Source organism: Salvia splendens, chromosome 16 (genome assembly GCF_004379255.2).
Source record: "Salvia splendens isolate huo1 chromosome 16, SspV2, whole genome shotgun sequence".
In the NCBI taxonomy this organism is placed as follows: Eukaryota; Viridiplantae; Streptophyta; class Magnoliopsida; order Lamiales; family Lamiaceae; genus Salvia; species Salvia splendens.
This window is the reverse complement of record NC_056047.1, coordinates 31,572,775-31,592,663: the sequence shown is the minus strand read 5'-3', so window position 1 is coordinate 31,592,663 and position 19,889 is coordinate 31,572,775. Positions and strand designations below refer to the sequence as shown.

Sequence of the window (19,889 nt, the reverse complement as noted above, 5' to 3'; positions counted from 1 at the left end):
ATAATAAGCCATTGTATCTTTCAGTGGGATGACAGGTGGGTGATAAGGCTCGTTTCATGCATCAATTTTATATATAAATTCTGTGATTTCTACGGTGCTAACATGCATTTATAAGTCCAGGTGCATGAAAAATCTGCCAGACCTAGGAATGAAAGACAATTACCAGGGCAGAGGGAATAAAGGAGAAAAGTGAAGAAAAAAAGTGAAATCCGCAAGGGCACAACGTCAAATCAGGAATACCGTTGCCCTAGGGATTTGAGCCACGCCTATAAATACCAGGAAGCTTACGAAGAGAGGGATATTTTTTTAGTTAGAGAATTTCCTTGGTATTTTCGGATCACTTTTCACTTACTCACTCATGCACTTGGTTCAATGGAGATATGGGGTAGTTAGTTGATGGTTTTGTTTTGTTCAGTTGAAGGTGTAACACCACTCTGAGAAGGAGTGAAGAAACAATTTTAATTTCTGCACGTACTTTTGTCTCGCCGATTTCCTTGCCGGAAATTCGGCGATTGCTTTGTGACTCGTTTCAGCTTATGCTTAATCTAGTTCTGATTTCTGTTTTCATTTGATCTTAATGTTTACTGCTCTGTTTACGGAGTTGGATGCTTTTCGCAATTGATTTGTCGATCGGAGTTGAGATCGGTGTTGATCGGAGTTGGTTTTCTAAATTGATATTGAATCGGAGTTGAAATGATGTTGGAAATGGTGGATCTAGTTTGTTTGGTTATGATTCTGGTAGATCTAGCTTAGATTTCTGTTAATCGTTTGAATCTAGAATACGTGTGTTCGGATATGCATAGAAAACCCTGTTACTGCTTGTTTACTTAGCTCAGTAGTTTAGATCTGATAGTTGTTAGTTTAATTGAAGTGTTCATCGTTCGATCTGAAGTATGCTCTGTTTTCATGCTTTTTTTTGTTCATTTCGTGCTTGTTTGTTGGAGAAGATGAAATCATTCGGTAGTTGTAGTCGCGTTACTTTAGTTTGTTAGTTGCAGTTTTTGTCAGTAGCTAATTAGAGTAATCTGTTTTGCTGTTTACTTTTGCTTACCTTGTGTTTGGTTAATTTAGGAAACTCTTTTACTTGACCTGGGAAGTTTGTGAATGCTCTCAAGTTAATTTCAGATACGAATCATGCATGCAATTATGTTTTGCGTACTTTCAATTCTCCATATCTGGTAGTTAGAATAGACTAGATTTCATTTCCCAGGCCTAGTAGTTAAAACTCGGCCCTCATGTTGTGTGGCAGCAGCCAAACCCCTCCAAAAGTTCTCTCGATGCATTTCGACCCTTCCATCCCCGTGGATTCGATCCCGACTTCCCTATACTAACCAATAGTGTAGAGGATTGGGGTTTTGAGGAACGACTGCATTCGGAAAGTTCACGATCTCTTAGACCATGTGCTCTAGCGAATCCTCTGGACCTAAGAATTAAGCACAAACACAAAACAACAGCATTCGCATCCTCAAATAGCGTCGTTGCCGGGGATGGATGGCGTTATTTATGTTTGCATCTAGAGATTTTTGGCGTACACAGTTTTCACTTGTTGTTTTTCGTTTTCTTTTCAGTTTATGAGCGAGAGCTCAAGGTCAGGACACTGGAGTAACTCATTTGGTTGGAGGGAAGCTCAAGCTAGTTGGCAGATTAAGAAGACAGTCTCCCCTGTTACTACCCGATCTGGGTTGACAACAGGAGATCCAGTCCAGCTGAGTTCGGAAAGTGACGACGATCTAGTCTCACCCATTAAGGAGTAAGTTGAGTCAACCGCAGACTCAGACGAAGGAACCGTCAGAATGGCGGCTGAACCAGACAACGATCCAGAGATCGGCTCGCTTAATGCTCCTTTGAACGGCGAGCTGGCACAAGCAATAGTGATCCCCCAAGCTCAGAGATTGATAGACATCAAGACCAACGTACTTGCGGTCATGCCACACTTCTATGGCCGTAAGATAGAATGTCCCTACGAGTTTCTACATGAGTTTTGCAAGCTCTGCAGCATTCAGAAGAGGCCACCTAACTCGACCGAGGAGGATTATAGGTTACGTGCTCTACCTTTCGCACTGAAGGGAGAGGTGAACACATGGTTACTGAGGTTGCCGGCAAATTCAATAAGCTCGTGGGTGGATTTCAGGCTATTGTTCTTAGATTACTTCTTTCCATCGAACAAGACGAATGCAATCAAGAAGGAGATTCTGGCATGCCGACGAGATTATGATGAGGCTTTGAGTCAGTATTGGTCGCGTTTCAAGGGATTGCTCAATTCATGCCCCAACAACCGAATGTGCGAAGTAGAGGTATACAACATCTTCTAACAAGGGGCGAATCCGGAGTCCAGGGATTTACTAAACTCTTCGAGCGGGGGAAATTTTACCAAGAAACGAGTAAGTGAGGCCCGAGAGATTATGGGCAGGCTAATCGATGCTAAGAAGGCTTACGACTCTCCTCGCACCATCCTTAAGAGGGGGAGTGTAGAGGCAGTGAACGTGCAAGGTGAAGACCGAATAGATGCAAGGATAGATAAGCTGGAGAAAGCAATTCTGATTGCCTTAGGGAACAACAATTCCCCAGAACCAGGAGAGAAGGTTAAACAGCTGCCAGGTTCAGAGGAAGTGTACCAATGCTATGGTCAGCAGAACGAGGGCGATGGCCAAGCTCAAACAAAGGCCATGGGAAGTTGGAATCCCAACAGATGTTGGAACCCAGGCAGACAAAGGGATGCTCCCTGGAGGGATAACCCAAACTTCAGATGGTCTGACAATGATCCGAATCTGCCACCCCAACAATAGAGCAACAACTATTCAAACCCTCAGGAGCGACAACCGAATTGGGTAAACAGAAATCAGGAGGGAAACAATTGGAGCAATCGACAACAAAATGACCATCCTAACTGGGCAAACAGGAATCAGAACAATCCAGCAAGTTCATATGTGCCACCACACCAGAGGAATTACCAAGGTAACACTCAGAACTCTCAGCCCAACCATCAGGTCAACAGGGGAAGAATCAATATCACAACACGGGAGGTCCAGGGAACCTCCGGCCGAATCAGGGACAAGGCTCAAACCACCCTCAAGGGACAAACACCAGCCAGCAGAATACCAGGCAGCCGAAAAGCATTGACGAGATGGTGAGTGATTTGGTGAACTCACAACAGCACATTCAGAACAACATGCAGTCCAACAATGACATGGTGCATAAGCTTCAAGATGCACAGACTGAGCAGAAGGCAGCCATGGACATTTTAGCGAAACAGCTCTCTCAGATCGCGGCATCTTTGAGCGAGATGCGTGGGAACGAAAGAAGAATTCCTACCTCGGTTAAACCACCAGAAAGGGTGAACATCAGCCAGATAACCCTGAGATCGGGGCGAGAGTATGATGGTCCAAGTGTGAAGAAAGATGGGAAGTCCACTCTAACTCCATTGGAAAAGGAAACCGGAACAGAAGAGACCGGAACAGGGGAAGCTGAAACAGGGGAGGTCAAAACAGAGGACGATGACCAGAGTATGAACAGTGAGAAAGCAATACCCCGAGCAGCTGATCAACATTTCCCAGGTCTAAGAGTAGAAACGGAAGTGGAAGAAATCAGGAGAGACATGAGAGAATCTTCCAAGGGAAACGTTAGCAACAATGAGAGGCAAGTGAAACCCTTTCCCCACAGAGGTGAACCTAGGAAGAAAAAGGAAGAAGTTTACCTTTAACATTGATGAGGCTATGAAAAAGCCATTGGATATAGAGAATATGCATGTTGTGGATGTGATTAACCCCCTGGTCCAAGAATTTCTTGAGATAGAATTGATGCAGGAATAGGTGGAAAATTAAGAATTGAGTTACTCCATTGACAAGGAAGTGGCTAGCTGGTGTGAGGCCGTCAACACACTGGGAATGACGGATGAAGAGTTAGCAGAAGTAATTCTGGGATTTTGCAAAAGTCCTGAAGTTACCAGGTCTAAGGAATTAGTCTGTGTCGCTAATGAGGAACATTTACCAGCACCTGAATGATTAATTACCAAGGAGCCAAAGAAGAATCCATTACCCCAGGAGACAAGTGTGACAAAGAAGGAACTGAAGACATTACCCCCAGGCCTCAGATATGCTTATTTGGAAGAGAATGAGATGTTCCCGGTAATCGTCAACAACAATCTGACTCGGAAGCAAGAAGAGGTGAGGGTCGATGAACTACAAGTCTTGTTAGAAAGAATGTTAGAAAACCCCGAGGACGCAGAATCGTTGACTGGTCTGGGTGGGGTTGATCCTCCAGTGAGAGAGAAAGCAGAGGTGATGGTAGAAACCGATATTGTTATTCTTGACGATGCTACATCCGACGAAAGGGAAAACTCAAGGGATGAAAGACTGATCAGAAGGGGGCAGAGAAATCTCAAGCGTGTGGAAGACACATCTGTAGAGACAGAGGGGGATTTGGACGAACATTACTCTTCGGAGAGGAAACGAAAAGGGAAGCAGGTGGCTGAACCCACTCCCTAGAATCCCCGCCAAACACATGATGGTTTGGAAGTCCAAGCGGCTAACCCAGAAGCGCTCATGGTCCCTTTCGACCAAATGTCTAAATCAGAGGTGTCAAGGACAGAAGATGAGGAAGAAGTAGAGGAGGATAACCCCCAAGAAAAGGAGGGGGCATTCGAAAGATTAGAGATCCTGGTGACAAAGAAATTACTGTATGATATGGCCAGATTCGAGGATCCCAAGCAGAGGGCAACGTATAAAGGGTTGCAGACTGGCGGGAAGATGGCTAAGTTGGGAAGGAGGCTATGTATTGAGGACCTAAAGGATCTCGGTGTGGATGTCAAGTTCACTCAATACTTTGCGCGAATTGGATTTCAGTGGCTCTTGAGCGTTTCTACCGATGAAGTACCGGTAACTCTGGCTCGAGAATTCTTTACAACCTTTACATTCAAACCCGCCGAAGACCCAGATGCAGATTCTATCTCCTTCTGACTGTTCAACCAAGAATTTTTATTGAGTATTAGGGAGTTTTCCCTCTGGTTGGGCCTCTTCACGACAGATGCGGATGAAAAGGGTGAATGGAATGAGAGAGCTATCGGCCTATCAAAGAAGACGAAGGGATTCATCGTCGATGAGGCCTGGAAGATAGTGGCCCAGGGGAGAGGGTGAAGGTTCAAGACAAGCGCCTCAAAGGGAACGCACATCCATGATCCCTCCCTTCAATTAGCCCAGGTCTACATTGGATACAATCTTTTAGGACAGGTTGGGGCCACGCTCACCACACCGCAGCTCTATTTTATGTGGTGCATGGTCCACGGAGTCAAGGTGCATTTAGGCTATTGGATAGCCCATGCTTGTCATACGGTCCGGACCCATCCGGATCGCCACATGTTCACATGTCACCTGCTAGGAGCATTCTTGAAGCGAAACATAGTGATGAGAATTGCTGACGCAGTCACTGATCTTCCCATGTGTGACACATCAGGGAGTTTCGACCTCCCTTTTTCTTTAACAAGGGACTCACCCTGCTTAAAGATGGTGAAGTCAAATTCTATGGAGATGGAGGTCAGGAGGTGGTAGCTATGCAGCAAGACAGAGAGGAAGAGGCATCAACGACAAAGGACAGTGAGGACGACTGGAGAAAGCGAATAGAAGCAATGCTGATCAAACTGGGCGAAGCTATTGATCAAACTGGGCGAAGCTGATGATTCACAGAGGCAGATTAGTGAGGCTCAAACGAGGAAGATGACCCAAGCCATTGAGGTTATGTTAAAGATGATATATGTGGTCGAACGTCGCATCCCCTCAGTGCAGCCGCCTATCACTACCCCTGATCAGCACATGCATGTTCAACCTGCCGGTCCACCCAAACAGAGTAGAAGGAATGCAGCCACACTGACACTACGGGAGGAGCACCCCAGAAACCTGGACCCCGCAGGGCCAGTATTAATCAGACCCCCCAAGTAACCAAGTAATTTTTTAGTTTCTGTTTTTAGTTTTAGTCTTTTTCAGCTTTAGTTTTTTTTAGTTTGGATGTTGGGTTGTTCATTTTTTTTATGCTCTCTCCCACTTAGGCCACGGCTTGACCTAAGTGTGAGAAGTCTATATGCCTAGTATGTTTTGTTTTTCTGTGTTTTCTTGCGTATGTGCTCACACTTAGCCCATTGCTTGGCCTAAGTGTGAGAATATTGTTTTGTACATGTTTTGTTTTGTTTTTTGCCTTCTTACACTTAGCCCAACGCTTGGTCTAAGTGTGAGAAGTTTGTGCCTTGTTGATTTCTGTTTTCTGTTTGTGTCGCCAGTAACTGTCCTGCTTTCCACTTCATAAGGATTGCTTGGGGACAAGCATAAATGAAGTGGGAAGGGGGAAGCAGTTAGTGCAGTTAGTGTCTTGTACATATTCTGTTAGGTCTAAGAGTTGTTAGTTTTTTTTAGGTTCTGTGTTTTGCATAACTAGTATAATAAATAGCGAAAGCCCCCTACGGGGAGTAATTAAAGAGGAAATACATGCTGATTTGTTAATCTTTCTTCCTTAATAAATCTAAGTCAGTTGGAAGAAGTAAGGACGATAGAAAATGCCTGAATTTAAACTTACTGTGAAGCCCTCTTAAAAGTGAGTTATAAGCCTAGAGTAGAACACTTTCTACTAAACACTAAAAAAAGAGAGAGAGGCTGCCATTAATGCTAGAGGAGAAATGACATAGATAGTAAGGACTACAGGCAATAGGAATAACCATTTTGAGCTTTATTCTTTCGAACCTGCTGAACCTGCCTCACTGGAAAGGCACCCCTTAGTGAACTCTTTGGGCATGTACGAAAATGAATCCATTCGTTGGAACCTTTAGCCTTCATACCATGTGAACAAAGGGGCAGGGATGGAGTAGCTCGATGGTAGGGGTATAAGACAGATTGAGAAACAAAGGAGAAAAGGAAAAAATATGTTAGAAATAATAAACGGGCAAGGAAAGTTGTAACTTGACCCGAGAAAAAATAGTTAGGATATGGGTAGAAAAAAATAGATATACATGTTACCAAGCCCAAGAAAACAAAAAGAAGTTGGAAAAATGGGCAGGAACAGTTCTACCTGACCCAAGAAAAAAAAAGAAAAGAAAAAAACGGGCAAGAAAAAAATTGTGGCCTAGAGAAGTAAGGAAAATAAGGGTAAAAAGCCAAGGAACATCTCTATAAGGAAGGAAGGAAGGATAAAATCATATACGGGAGTTGTTGCTAAGCTTTGTTCCTGAAGTTCACGTGTCCGCATTATGTTTTACTTATACTGTTGAATTTAGATCCTTAGGATTCTCACCAATAAACACTATAAACCCCTAGCCCCATTACAACCCAGTGAAAGACCTTAAGGAACTATTCTGTGGCATCAATCTTAAGGCATCAATGGTAAGGCAGAATGAAGAGCGAATGATCATTACGTCCCTGGTAAGCAATGAGTGATCGTGTGAACCTAACAGAGGCAAAAATTTAGGCTATCTTGACGAACTGACAACTGGACTAGATAGAAGAAGGGAGGGGGAAGAATCAGAGACTGTAAATGCTTGGATTGATCTTAAACTTGTGGGGATGGCTGCTAGAGAAATATACCAGTGTATGTGTTTTCTGTGCGTTTTCTTTTTCTGTGTCTAGGTCTAGGAGTTTTCGTTTTTTAGGATGGTTAATAGGGGAGGATGCATTGAAACTTACCTTATTTCTTTTTCTTGTCTTTCATTCTTGAGGACAGGTATGGTTTAAGTGTGAGCAGTTTGATATGGCTCGTTTCATGCATCTATTTTATATATAAATTATGTGATTTCTACGGTGCTAACATGCATTTATAAGTCCAAATGTGTGAAAAATCTGTCAGACCCAAGAATGAAAGACAATTACCAGGGCAGAGTGAATAAAAGAGAAAAGTGAAGAAAAAAGTGAAATCCGCAAGGGCACAATCATCAAATCAGGAATACCGTTGCCCTAAGGATTTGAGCCACGCCTATAAATACCAGGAAGCTTACGAAGAGATGGATATTTTTTTAGTTAGAGAATTTCCTTGGTATTTTCGGCTCACTTTTCACTTACTCACTCACGCACTTGGTTCAATGGAGATCTGGGGTAGTTAGTTGATGGTTTTGTTTTGTTCAGTTGAAGGTGTAATACCACTCCGAGAAGGAGTGAAGAAACAATTTTAATTTCTCGCACGTACTTTTGTCTCGCCAAATTTCCGGTGATTTCCTTGCCGGAAATTCGGTAATTGCTTTGTGACTCGTTTAAGCTTATGCTTAATCTAGTTCTGATTTCTGTTTTCATTTGATCTTAATGTTTACTGCTCTGTTTACGGAGTTGGATGCTTTTCGCAATTGATTTGTCGATCGGAGTTGAGATCGGTGTTGATCGGAGTTGGTTTTCTAAACTTATATTGATCGGAGTTGAAATGATGTTGGAAATGGTGGATCTAGTTTGTTTGGTGATAGTTCTGGTAGATCTAGCTTAGATTTCTGTTAATCATTTGAATCTAGAATACGTGTGTTCGGATCTGCATGGAAAACCCTGTTACTGCTTGTTTACTTAGCTCAATAGTTTAGATCTGATAACTGTTAGTTTAATTGAAGTGTTCATCGTTCGATCTGAAGTATGCTCTGTTTTGTTCATTTCAAGCTTATTTGTTGGAGAAGATGAAATCATTCGGTAGTTGTAGTCGCGTTACTTTAGTTTGTTAGTTGCAGCTTTTGTTAGTAGCTAATTAGAGTAATCTGTTTTGTTGTTTACTTTTGCTTACCTTGTGTTTTAATTTAGGAAACTCTTTTACTTGACCCAGGAATTTTGTGAACGCTCTCAAGTTACTTTCGGATACAAATCATGCATGCAATTATGTTTTCAATTCTCCAGATCTGGTAGTTAGAATAGACTAGATTTCATTTCCCAGGCCTAGTAGTTAAAACTCGGCCCTCATGTTGCGTGGCAGCAGCCAAACCCCTCCAAAAGTTCTCTCGATGCATTCCGACCCTTCCATCCTCGTGGATTCGATCCCGACTTCCCTATACTAACCAATAGTGTAGAGGGTTGAGGTTTTGAGGTGCAACAACGACTGCATTCGGAAAGTTCACGATCTCCTAAACCCTGTGCTCTAGCGAATCCTCTGGACCTAACAATTAAGCACAAACACAAAACAACAGCATTCGCATCCTCAGTGGGCTATTTCCTTTTTGGTAAAAATATGTTAGGTTTGGTACACGGAAAAGCATGTTTCGAGCACGAATAGAATCTTGCTTGTAGGGATGTCAATCTAGCCCAAAACCCGCGGGTCGATCCGAATAACCCGGTAAAATCATAGGGTTGGTTAGGCCTGAAAATCGGAACCCAAATGTAAAATAGCCCATGGGTTGAGCATTTAAAATAAAAATATAATTAAAATTTTGGGTTATATATCTATATGAAGTATATATGGTAATATCAATATTAAACGCAACATTGATATGAAGTATATATGATAATTATGTCTCATCTCTCAAACTGAAAGTTAGGGATATATGGAATATGTTGGGGTTTGGTGCCCCTTGCACAGCGGGAGTCATGCATAAATAAATAAATAAATCAGATCTACATATTGCATACAAGAACGCAAATAATTCATGTAAAATGAATCAAAACCTAAACATGAATTTCCTAAACATGAATTAATCACATGTTAAACAATCAATATTGCATACAAGAACGCAAATAATTCATGTAAAAGGAATCAAAACCTAAACATGAATTTCCTACGGTTTAGAATTACCGATCTGATTCTCCAAAGAATCATCGATTGCTTGCGCCTTCTCCACGTGATGTTCTTCGTACTCAACCACGAACCTTCTAATTTGTATCCCAAACTCAGATTATGATATTTGGGTGGGAAAAGCTTGTCAGGATCGAAAAGGGCTTGATCAAAAAGAAGATAGAATTTCAGTTCTTGAGAGAACTGAAAAACGCGTTCACTCCAGAGAGAGGGGAGAATGAAAATTTTCAATTAATTATATTAATCTCCTTTATAATCTCCTTTTATATAATGTTATGATGGGCCAGATTAGGGATCCATGGAGGTTGGACTCAGGCCAAACCTGTTGGACTTTTACTAATTAAATTGAGCCCCAATTTAATTCAAATCGAAACAGAATATTATTATCATCCACTATAGTTTAATAATATTAACTGCACGTCCAATCCCAAATTACGAGTAATCCGGGCTTTACCTCTTTAATTTATTATTTCTCGTGTTTAAGATATAAATATTTATTAATTAGTTTAAGTCTGCTATTTGACTTTAATTAATTAATATCTTTTTTCAAGAGTTATCTAGTTTAAAATCTTTATTTATTATTCTAGAATAAATTCCAACCGGCCGGGTTTCTGGATAATAAAACATTTTTCGAACACCTCTTGAGGATATTATCAAACTAGACTTACCCAGCACACGATTCATTGCAATAACAATACTAGCACCTCTAGACATTGACCACCACTATCCAAGATATCAGGATTCTTAGATTGCGAAAAATCTGCACCATTTGGTAAATCAAAGTAGTGCATAATCAATATCGTATGCTCAATGTTATGTCAACAATGATTAAGAAATAACAATCACCGAGACCTCGTCTTTCAGTAAATAGCAAGACAGACTTATCTCAACTGTTAGACCTTTCAGTGCTATACCAAACCAGCGTCGTTCATTTACTAAGGTAAGGAAACATGCGGACTGACACTACAACCATTCACGATAGGTAGCCAAAGCCTATCTAGGTTGTGAAATTCTATTTCTCTTCCACAAAGGACCGATTGCGTCACCTTCTATGAACGTCGTTCACGACCAGTCTACTATGCAGGAGAATTATACTTGTTTGCTTCTTATACATTTAAATATTTGAGAAATATCTTATAAATGCATAAGCAAACACCAATGTGATAAAATTACTTATTCTCGTCTTGGGTTAAAAGTGGATTGTAGAGTTTATTGTATACAAGAAATTCTATCCGTGCAACGTGCCCGAAATATGATTTTCAGTACACTAATCCTAACAGAATATGGTTTATATGAAGTACTATTTTTTGATATAACACTCCCTCCGTCCCACAATAATAATCACTCTTTTCCATTTCTGTTTGTCCCATAATAATTGTCACACTTCATTTTTACTATAAATGATAAGTAGGTCTCACATTCCACTAACTCACTTTCCTCACATTTTATTATAAAACCAATATACAAAAGTGCGTCCCACGTTCCACTAACTTTTTTTTACATTTCTTAAAACGCGTGCCCATAATATCTATACTATTTTTTTAACTGCTTTAAATTTATTTTTTGGGTATACAATTAAGAATGACATTCAACTCGTTTGAAATGTACAAATTTCATTTAATTGTAGTCAGATTCAAGTGTGCTTCTAATTAAGCGACATGTTTATGTATTTTGTTTCAATTTTCAATTGTTATTATTTTCTTTCTCTTGACACTTTGGTAATACTTTACTATTTGCTACAATCTGTTTTTTTATATGTTAGAATATTGGGTTGGATAGAAAGGAACACGTAAGATCACTTTTGACCCGAATAGCCCGTGGGTTAGCTCGAAATCCGAAGATTTAGGATTAGGGTCGAAAATTTATAACCTGAAAAATTCACAACCTGAATAACCCGCACCCATATAGCCCGAAAACCCGAGTGGATTGGCCCAAACCTGAGCGGGTTAGCCCAATTGACATCCCTACTTGCTTGTATACAAAAACTCTACAATCCACTTTTAATTCGATTTAGTATTATTCGAGCAGCTTCGCACGAATAGAATCAATATTATTATCACATTGTGTTTGCTTGTGTATTTATAAGATGCTTTTCAACATTTAAATGTATTATTATTACATTGTATATATATATATATATATATAGGGATGTATTCATTTCCTTTTTGTATCTTTTGTTCTATTGTTCATTTTAATCTCAGCCCTACGATTTTGTCATCCGACGGTTAGATTGATGCCACGTGTCATTTAATAATGCAGATTTTCAGTTGAATAATGCACACCGACTAATAATGCACCATTATAGTGTAATAATGCAGATTTTCAGTTGAATAAAGCACACCGACTAATAATGCAAATTTTTCATCAAATAATGCAGATCATCACAACCATCCAATTCAAGCATACCCATATATATATATATGTATGTATGTATGTATATGGGTATATATATATATATATAACTCCTATATAAAGGAGGAAATTACAACTGCTGTCAAGAGGGCTCGAACTCGGCATCTCATACAATAATGTCTAAGCTGCTTGCCGCTAGGACTAAGGCTCTGGACTACATTGTGGCTCATATAAACTACTAATATGTTTCAGGATTAAGATTTCAGTGACGTTTTTGGTTGACGTGGGTCTTAGGAACTACACGTGTTATCAAGTTCGGCCGCTGATGCATTTTGACAACCTTCTCCTCCTCATCATTTTTGCATGTAGATAAATGTATAGTATATCTAGTGGTGATAGGTTCCACTACTTTTTAGAACAAATTGAAATGTGTGCTTGATAAATGTTGGTTTTGAACTTATATAATATGTGCGTTTCATTTACTTGACGTGTGGATTTATTTTTAAAATTTTGAATTTATTTTTATAAGTAGTTATGTCAGATAGTGTTGGGTGTGACAAAACAAGTCTAAGTCTTTGTTTCTGTAGACCGGTTGTGGGCGTCGTTCACTTTAAGTAACACGGCCAGTTCTGAACAAAGGAAAAACAGTATTTCACAACCCAGATTGTCACGTCCACAACTCCCTAATCAAAGAAAGTGTAGCTACTTCGCGACTAAAAACATACTGAACTCTCTCAACACATCATGAATGTAACTTAATTCAAATAAATATTGTCTGAAATGGGATAAAGGTACAACCATACTAAATCAGAGTGAAATATGGGACATTGTCTTTTCTAAAGCAAGTCTAAGTTTACGCAACGAAAGAGTACCAAGACAGATGTAATATGTATGAAGACATACTACACCAGCTATCCTTCTACTTATTTAGTCTTCTGTCCCAACACCTCCTTTGCCTCGACCGATCAATCTGCACATTAAGGAAAACAATATGCAGGGCTGAGTACATGATATACTCAGTGGGCTTATGCCGAAAACTGTTTTCTTTTAGTTGTCAGCCAAGCTGAGTGAACGCGGGGTTTTTCTGAAAACAAGTCCCGGTCACTAAAATTTGTTATTTCTTTCTGAAATAGACTGCAGTCTTTTAAACTTCTGATGATATGCCATATCAAACTACGTGAATCGGGAATGTGGCCACATTCCACGATCACTGGGCCGGCCAATCTAGCGCTAGCTCACGACCCCTGGACCGGCCAACCTGGCGCTAGCTCACGGTCCTTATGTGTACACTAGTCCGAGTAGGATTTACTGACCTACTAGGACCCGAATTCGATTTAATTGGTTGGCATAGCCAACAGATAGGCAATCATAAAATAAAACACGGCATGACAACTCATTCAAATAATCATGTTTTCACATAAAACATGCTTTAAAAGAAAGAAGAGAAAGCCCACCTCAATTGCTTAAACTCTTGCAAAACGGGTGCTTTCCTTTCCTGAGATTACGCGTCGAGCGACGACAGTCCTTTACAAAATTTAATATACTTAAATTAGGCTTTAAATAATTGTTTATCTTGCATGTATGCATGCCTAAGCTGTGCTCTTTTATTTTATCTCTTTCTTTCTAAAACTTAGAGATCTAAATTCTTTAATTAAAACTGTAACTATTAAAGTCCGCTTTAATTATTTTTTCGAAAAGCTATTCCACACGGCTTAATAAATCTTTTCTTCTGCGGCTTAGGAATTAAATCCCATTATACTTTTGAATTTAATCTTAGGCCTGAGAGATTAAGTATCAACTCATTTCTCCTATCCTCAACATCGGCCCACTGCCTTCTTTAAACAAACCCATACTACATTTAATTGAATATAGCCCAAATCTTTATTTACTTATTAGTCCAACATTTCATTAGAGGCCCAATATCAAAATAAATGAGCAAGGCCCAAGTCCTCACCCCTAATCCATCGAGCTCCCACCCCCATCTCTTTCTCAATTCCTCATTTCCAATTGAAAATGGAGGCGGAAACCTAGCCTCCTCTCGGTGACTCCCACCGCTGCTCGCCGTTCGCCCTCGCTCAGGCTCGCTCGGGTTCACTCGTTTCCCTTTTTCGAACCCTCTCGCTTAATCTTCTCACGACATTCCCAGCTTGGAGGGATTGAGTCGCGAAGTCCCAGCTTCCATTTGAGGTGGGGTCTGGAGAGGGAACGAACGACGTCGCTGACGTCCCTTCTTCGGCACGCGCTCGGAGCTGCGGAAATTCGCAGGGCTCTCCGTCGCCTCGCCGTGGACTCGCGCTGCTGGTTCGAGACTCGGTGTTGAGGAGAACCGCGTCGCCTCGCCACCGGTTTGCGCTGCTGGTTCGGGAAGCATGGCTTCGCTGCCGCCGTCAGCACCGCCCTCTCCGAAGACCCCTAAAGCTAAGTCTTCTATCCTAGCTCCTAACTGATTTTGTTCCTCGGCAATGGTTACTCAAATTGTTGATAGTTAAATCTGTGATAATTGTGATTTGAGCATCCTCCTTTGGATCTACTATCCGATTGGATTTCTAATTGGAGGAACTGATTTTGGTAGAAATTCCAGAACTTAGCTATGTCATTTATGCGTAGGCGCTAGGTGAAGGCTGAGTCACAATATTGTGAAAAAGGAACCTAGCATGCTTCTGTTACTGTTATTCTTTGGTGAAAGTCTCAGTGTGAGCATGCTTCCTAAGGTTTCTATGTTGGATTCTAACTATATGATGACATGAGATGCCAATTTGTCTCGGGAGTGAAAGGGGTTACCTTCACTGCTACTGCTAGGTCGCCTTCTGCTTCTGGCCTGGATTCCTAACTCGGCTCCTCTCCCTCCTTGGCTTCGATCCCTCTCTCCCTTGGTCGTTCTCACTCTTTACTTCACTATCTTGTGATCGATTTTTGTGATGAGGAAAGGCAGAGGCAGAGGCCTTATTTATACTTGTGGCCTAACTGAAAGCCTGAAAAAGGCTGATATCTCTGGCTAAAGAGGGTCTTTGGCTGATTAAGTGTTGGCTAATTTCTCTGCAGCTTTGCAGAGTGTAACTCTGAATCCTTGGCTTTTCCCCAACCAAATTTTGGTGGTTCTTGGGGTGTCTCGTGAGATGAAAGAGCATAGTGATCTTTGCTGTGTTCTGATTTTATCACTGAATTTCTGGTGCACAAACTCCTGCATTTCTTGCTCCACCTTTAACCAAAATTGGCTTTATCTGGGGTCTAGTACTTGGTGAATTAATGGTTGTTGTCTCTTATTGCAGGTGCACACAGGAGATAGCTTTTGTGGCTGATATCCATGACCATATCAGGTTTGAAAAGGGTGGTACAGGCTGTTTTCTGCAGTCTTGCAGTGCTGCGGTTGGAGGGGAAAAATGGCTGGCTGGTCTTGCCTTTCTCTCATTTACCGAAAGGTAGTACTCTTGTTTCCCTTTTCTATGTATGATGTTAGTTTGCATTTTAATCTATGCATTCCAACCCTTTTTGGTGTGATTTAGCAGGGAGCAAGGGAGTTGATTTTCAGTCGGCTACCACCTTGACGTCTCGGCCCAACGAGCCGTCAATGGGACCGCGATCTGGGACTTAAGAAGGGCCCTTAGCTCGGCACTTCTACTATTGTAATAATATTATTATTTCTACTTAAACTTGAATGTTGTAATAGTGTAGGAAAAGCTCATTTCCAATATTTTCTTTTGTCAACATTTGTAAATTTAAAGTTTAGCTTGAAAAACAAATTTCTGTAATTTGTACTTATACTCTATTCAAGAAATAAAAACTCATTCATTATTTAATAAAATTCTAGTATTTTATTTCATAACTCTCGAGAATCTAAGTCTCGGCTATTACACATATAGACTTTGGCTACTTATCGCGAAAGGTTGTGGGAGTCATGCGGACTGACACTGCAACCTTTCACGATAGGTAGCCAAAGCCTATCTAGGTTGTGAAATTATATTTTTTTCTACAAAGAACCGACTACGTCACCTGATGCACTATTTTTTAGCACTACAATTACTTGCAAGTATACAAGCCAGAAATAGTATAGCTAAAGGTCAGTACCGAGATATAAAACTCAGGGAATAGAATTGCCACTGTCTATCATATACTATTTAGAGAAACAAATTTTTAAATTTAAAAACATAATTAAATACAGAAACAAAGCTAGAAAGATAGAATTAGGGAAAGAGGGGAATTCCAAGGATAATGATTTCACTAACTCTTTAGTTATTCTAGTTAGTTCTACGTTCATCCGACTCAAGTTTTACCACAATTTCTCCCTATCATGCATCAACACTCATGTCACAATTATTGTATGAACATATAAGATAAATCAATCAAAGCAATCACCGATCAAAGATTGACAATAATCAAGGTAACAACCAATTAGTCGAACAAAAGTTCAAGAAAAATCAAGTGGAACGAGTTCTGAACATTAAACATAAAAAGAACTACATAAAAATTAATTACCAAACCTCAAAATTCTATTGTTTAGCAATCCATAGACAGATGAACTAAAACAATAACTAAAGTACGAGACATGAAATAAACAAACAAAACTCAAGGTAGAATCTTGAAGTCTTCATGCTCCTCTTGCCTTGCTTCAATCTCCAAGAATGATGGAAGAATTAAAATATGGAGTAGAGAGGGAGGAGCCTTGAAGGCTCCCCTTTTGGGGGCTATGGATAGGTGAGTATTATGAATTAGGTTATGGGGTATTTATAGGCTTGAAAAGGATTTAAATTTGGTAAAAAAGTTTCCTCCAAGTAATAGTAAATATGGAATTTTCGTGCTCATAGGTGAAGGAAAAGATTTGGCTTCACAAGTGTCTTCTTTCCTTCCTTGAATTTCCGCCTAAATTATGCATTTGACAGCTTTGGGCGACCCTCGTAGAATGGCCATAACATTCTCCATAGAACTCCGATTGAGATGATCATGATACCAACGTGAAGCTATTTCGAAGAAGAAGAGAATGACATGTATAACGCTCTCATCGGACATCAGAATCGCAGTAAACATGAGTTTGAATATAGGCAGTCGTGCGCGACCTGGCCCAGAGTGCCTGCTGGACAGCTCCAGAAATCTCTAGACTCGTTTCAGCGACCGCTGGAATGGGTCCAGCGGGCCGCTGGGTTGCGCTTCAGTTCCAGCTTCTGAATTTTGACCTTTTTATGCCCTTTTTTAGCTCTATTTTGCACATTTCTCACAAAACACGTCAAAATACCAAAATAGATAAAGTATGCAAATAATTGACATGTAATGCAACTTTGGCTCTCAAAATGGACCAAATAATGGCCTTAAAACAGTGCAAAATCCAAGCGTATCATCACCTGCTGTGAACGTCGTTCACGACTAGTCTACTATGTAGAAAAATTAGACTTATTTGCTTCTTATACATTTAAATGTTCTAGAAAAATATTATGAATGCATAAGCAAACTCCAATATGTTCGCGTCTTGTGATGACGTTTGATTGATCAAGCAGCTGCACTACTCGTCTCTTGCATGCGGAGTCGATGTTTACTCCTCGGTGTGTAATGCCCTAATTTTCGCGTATAGTAGAAACGAGTGTTTAGCTATATGGGGTTGGTTGAAGATGAGGTGTCTTGGAATTCGATGATTGTAGTTTATGCACAACAGAGCCAGGTGGGGAATACAGCACTTGATTTGTTTCAAGAAATGATAGATCAAGAGTTGTATTTAGGCATCTAGAGTCTTGAAAGTGTTGGCAATTGAAACATAAAATGAACATAAAAAAATATCTCATATCGGTGTACACAAAGAGCTTAATCCACTATATAAGTCTCATGGGCCTCTCCTCCTATCACCAATTGGTTTTAGGATGGAACCCAAGGATTTCTATCAGAAAGCGTTAACAACATTGGAGGACTCACACCGTCACACGGTGGGATGCGGTTTCATGGCTATGGGCACATTGGAAGCGCTTTGATTGATTTATACTCGAAATGTGGGAACTGCCCGATTTGGTTCTTTGGAACACGATCATCTCTGGATATTCGCTCTCCAAGGAGGCTCTCGAATACTTGAAGCAGTTTTAGCACCCCCAGCGGGCGCTTAATCCCATGGTCGGAGAAATAGAGTCTCGATAGACAATGCTTTGATGGCCAAATGTGGGACTTTGCAATTGCACAAATTCTATGATTGATGGCTACACTCAGCATGGGCTTGCGACTGAGTCTTTGTTGCTTTTCGAGCAGCTGCTCAAGAATGGAGAGAGATACTTCCATATAATGACTGAGAAGTTCCAAATGGAAACAGAGTTACAACACTATACCTGCATAATCGATCTTTTAGGTCGAGCAGGGTGAGTAGAAAGAGCAAATAGAAACAATGCCTTGAGCTATGCTTTGCTATATGCCATGGAGCGTAACTGGGAAGGGTGCAGCTGGATTGTGGTTGGGCACTACATGCTGGTCGCGGAGGAAGAGTATCATGAGACGATGGTGCGGCATTTCATTGAGAAGATGGCAGCTGCAATAGGGCTATTGCTGCTCCTAGAGAATGTGTGGAATCTATGATAATTCTTTCACTTTTCTAGTAGTTGGAGCAATCATCGTACCTATCTAAGCTGAAATTATCTATCATCCTCACAATAATCACTTGGTTTTTTATAAATGTCTTCGTCATTACAAATTTGTAATCTATAGCTTAGGTTAATCATAAGTGGCATCCACATCTTCATCATCATCAATCATAGATGAGGGAAATTCGGATTCCATGTTAATTATGTAAGACATGAGGGTAACTTTCACATGAGGGATGTAATAATATGGGTAGTTGTTTAGTTCACAAGATAAAATTTACGGATATATTGAAATAGCCTTTTAATAATCCTTCCGTCCATAAAAAATAGACAAAGTTGTAAATGGAACGAGTTTAATGTGCAATTGGTAAAGTAATAGAGAGGCAGGAAAGAGTAAGAGATATAAGGGGAAAAGATAGTGGAAATAGTGTTAGTAGATTGTGGGATCCATATTAAAAATTATGTGTATGATTATTTGTTGAAAACTTTCCATATTTAAACCTAGTCTAATTTTGGGCTACGCCATAGTAAAACTAGTCTATTTTTTTGGACAAAGGGAGTATTTGAAATGACTTTGACTGATGGTGTGTACAATTTAGTAATACAAAAATAATTGTCAATATGCATACTCCCTCCGTCCCATCTCAAGTGATTGACTGCTTTTCGACACGTGTTTGAGAAAAATGATAATAAATAGTTAAAGTGAAGAGAAAGTAAAGTAAGTAAGAGATTAATGTAGATGCAACTCTCTTTTATATTATTATCTCTCATACTTTACTTTTTCTTCACTTTAACTATGTATTATCATCTTCACAAAACAACGGCCAAAAAGAAATCAATCACTTGAGCTGGGACGCTGGGACGGAGGGAGTATAATTGGAGCTAAGCATATGATATCGAATCATAAGGATTAATAGACAAACTGACTATTGTAAGCAAGTGTAATATACTATTCGGACAAATTAAGTATTAAAATAAAGCAAATAAACATATAAGATAAATCAGGTAAAGAGAGGAATTTCAATGATATGATTTCACTACTTCGGTTTATTAATTAATACTCTCTTCGTCCTATAGTTGATGTCACACTTTACTTTTTAGTTTGTCCCACAAAAGATGTCACATTTCCTTTTTTGGAAAACGTTCATTCTCACATCAATTATAAAATTATATTTTCTCTTACCACTTAACACACAAAATAACATTTCCTAAAATCTCGTGTCATCTCCCAAGTGTGACATCTACTATGGGACGGAGGGAGTAGTT

The 19,889-nt window shown here is 40.1% G+C and overlaps 2 long non-coding RNA genes across 2 annotated transcripts; one reads left to right on the top strand and one right to left on the bottom strand.

Moving 5' to 3' along the window:
• Positions 1–12,820: 12,820 nt before the first annotated feature.
• On the bottom strand, positions 12,821–13,608 carry LOC121771561. Its single transcript, XR_006044083.1, has 2 exons — positions 13,533–13,608; positions 12,821–13,048 (listed from the first exon to the last, which is right to left on the bottom strand). It is a non-coding gene; the product is annotated as an uncharacterized LOC121771561 (long non-coding RNA).
• Positions 13,609–14,053: 445 nt separating this feature from the next.
• Positions 14,054–15,880, top strand: LOC121772173. Its single transcript, XR_006044275.1, has 2 exons — positions 14,054–15,497; positions 15,585–15,880. It is a non-coding gene; the product is annotated as an uncharacterized LOC121772173 (long non-coding RNA).
• The last annotated feature ends 4,009 nt before the right edge of the window (positions 15,881–19,889 follow it).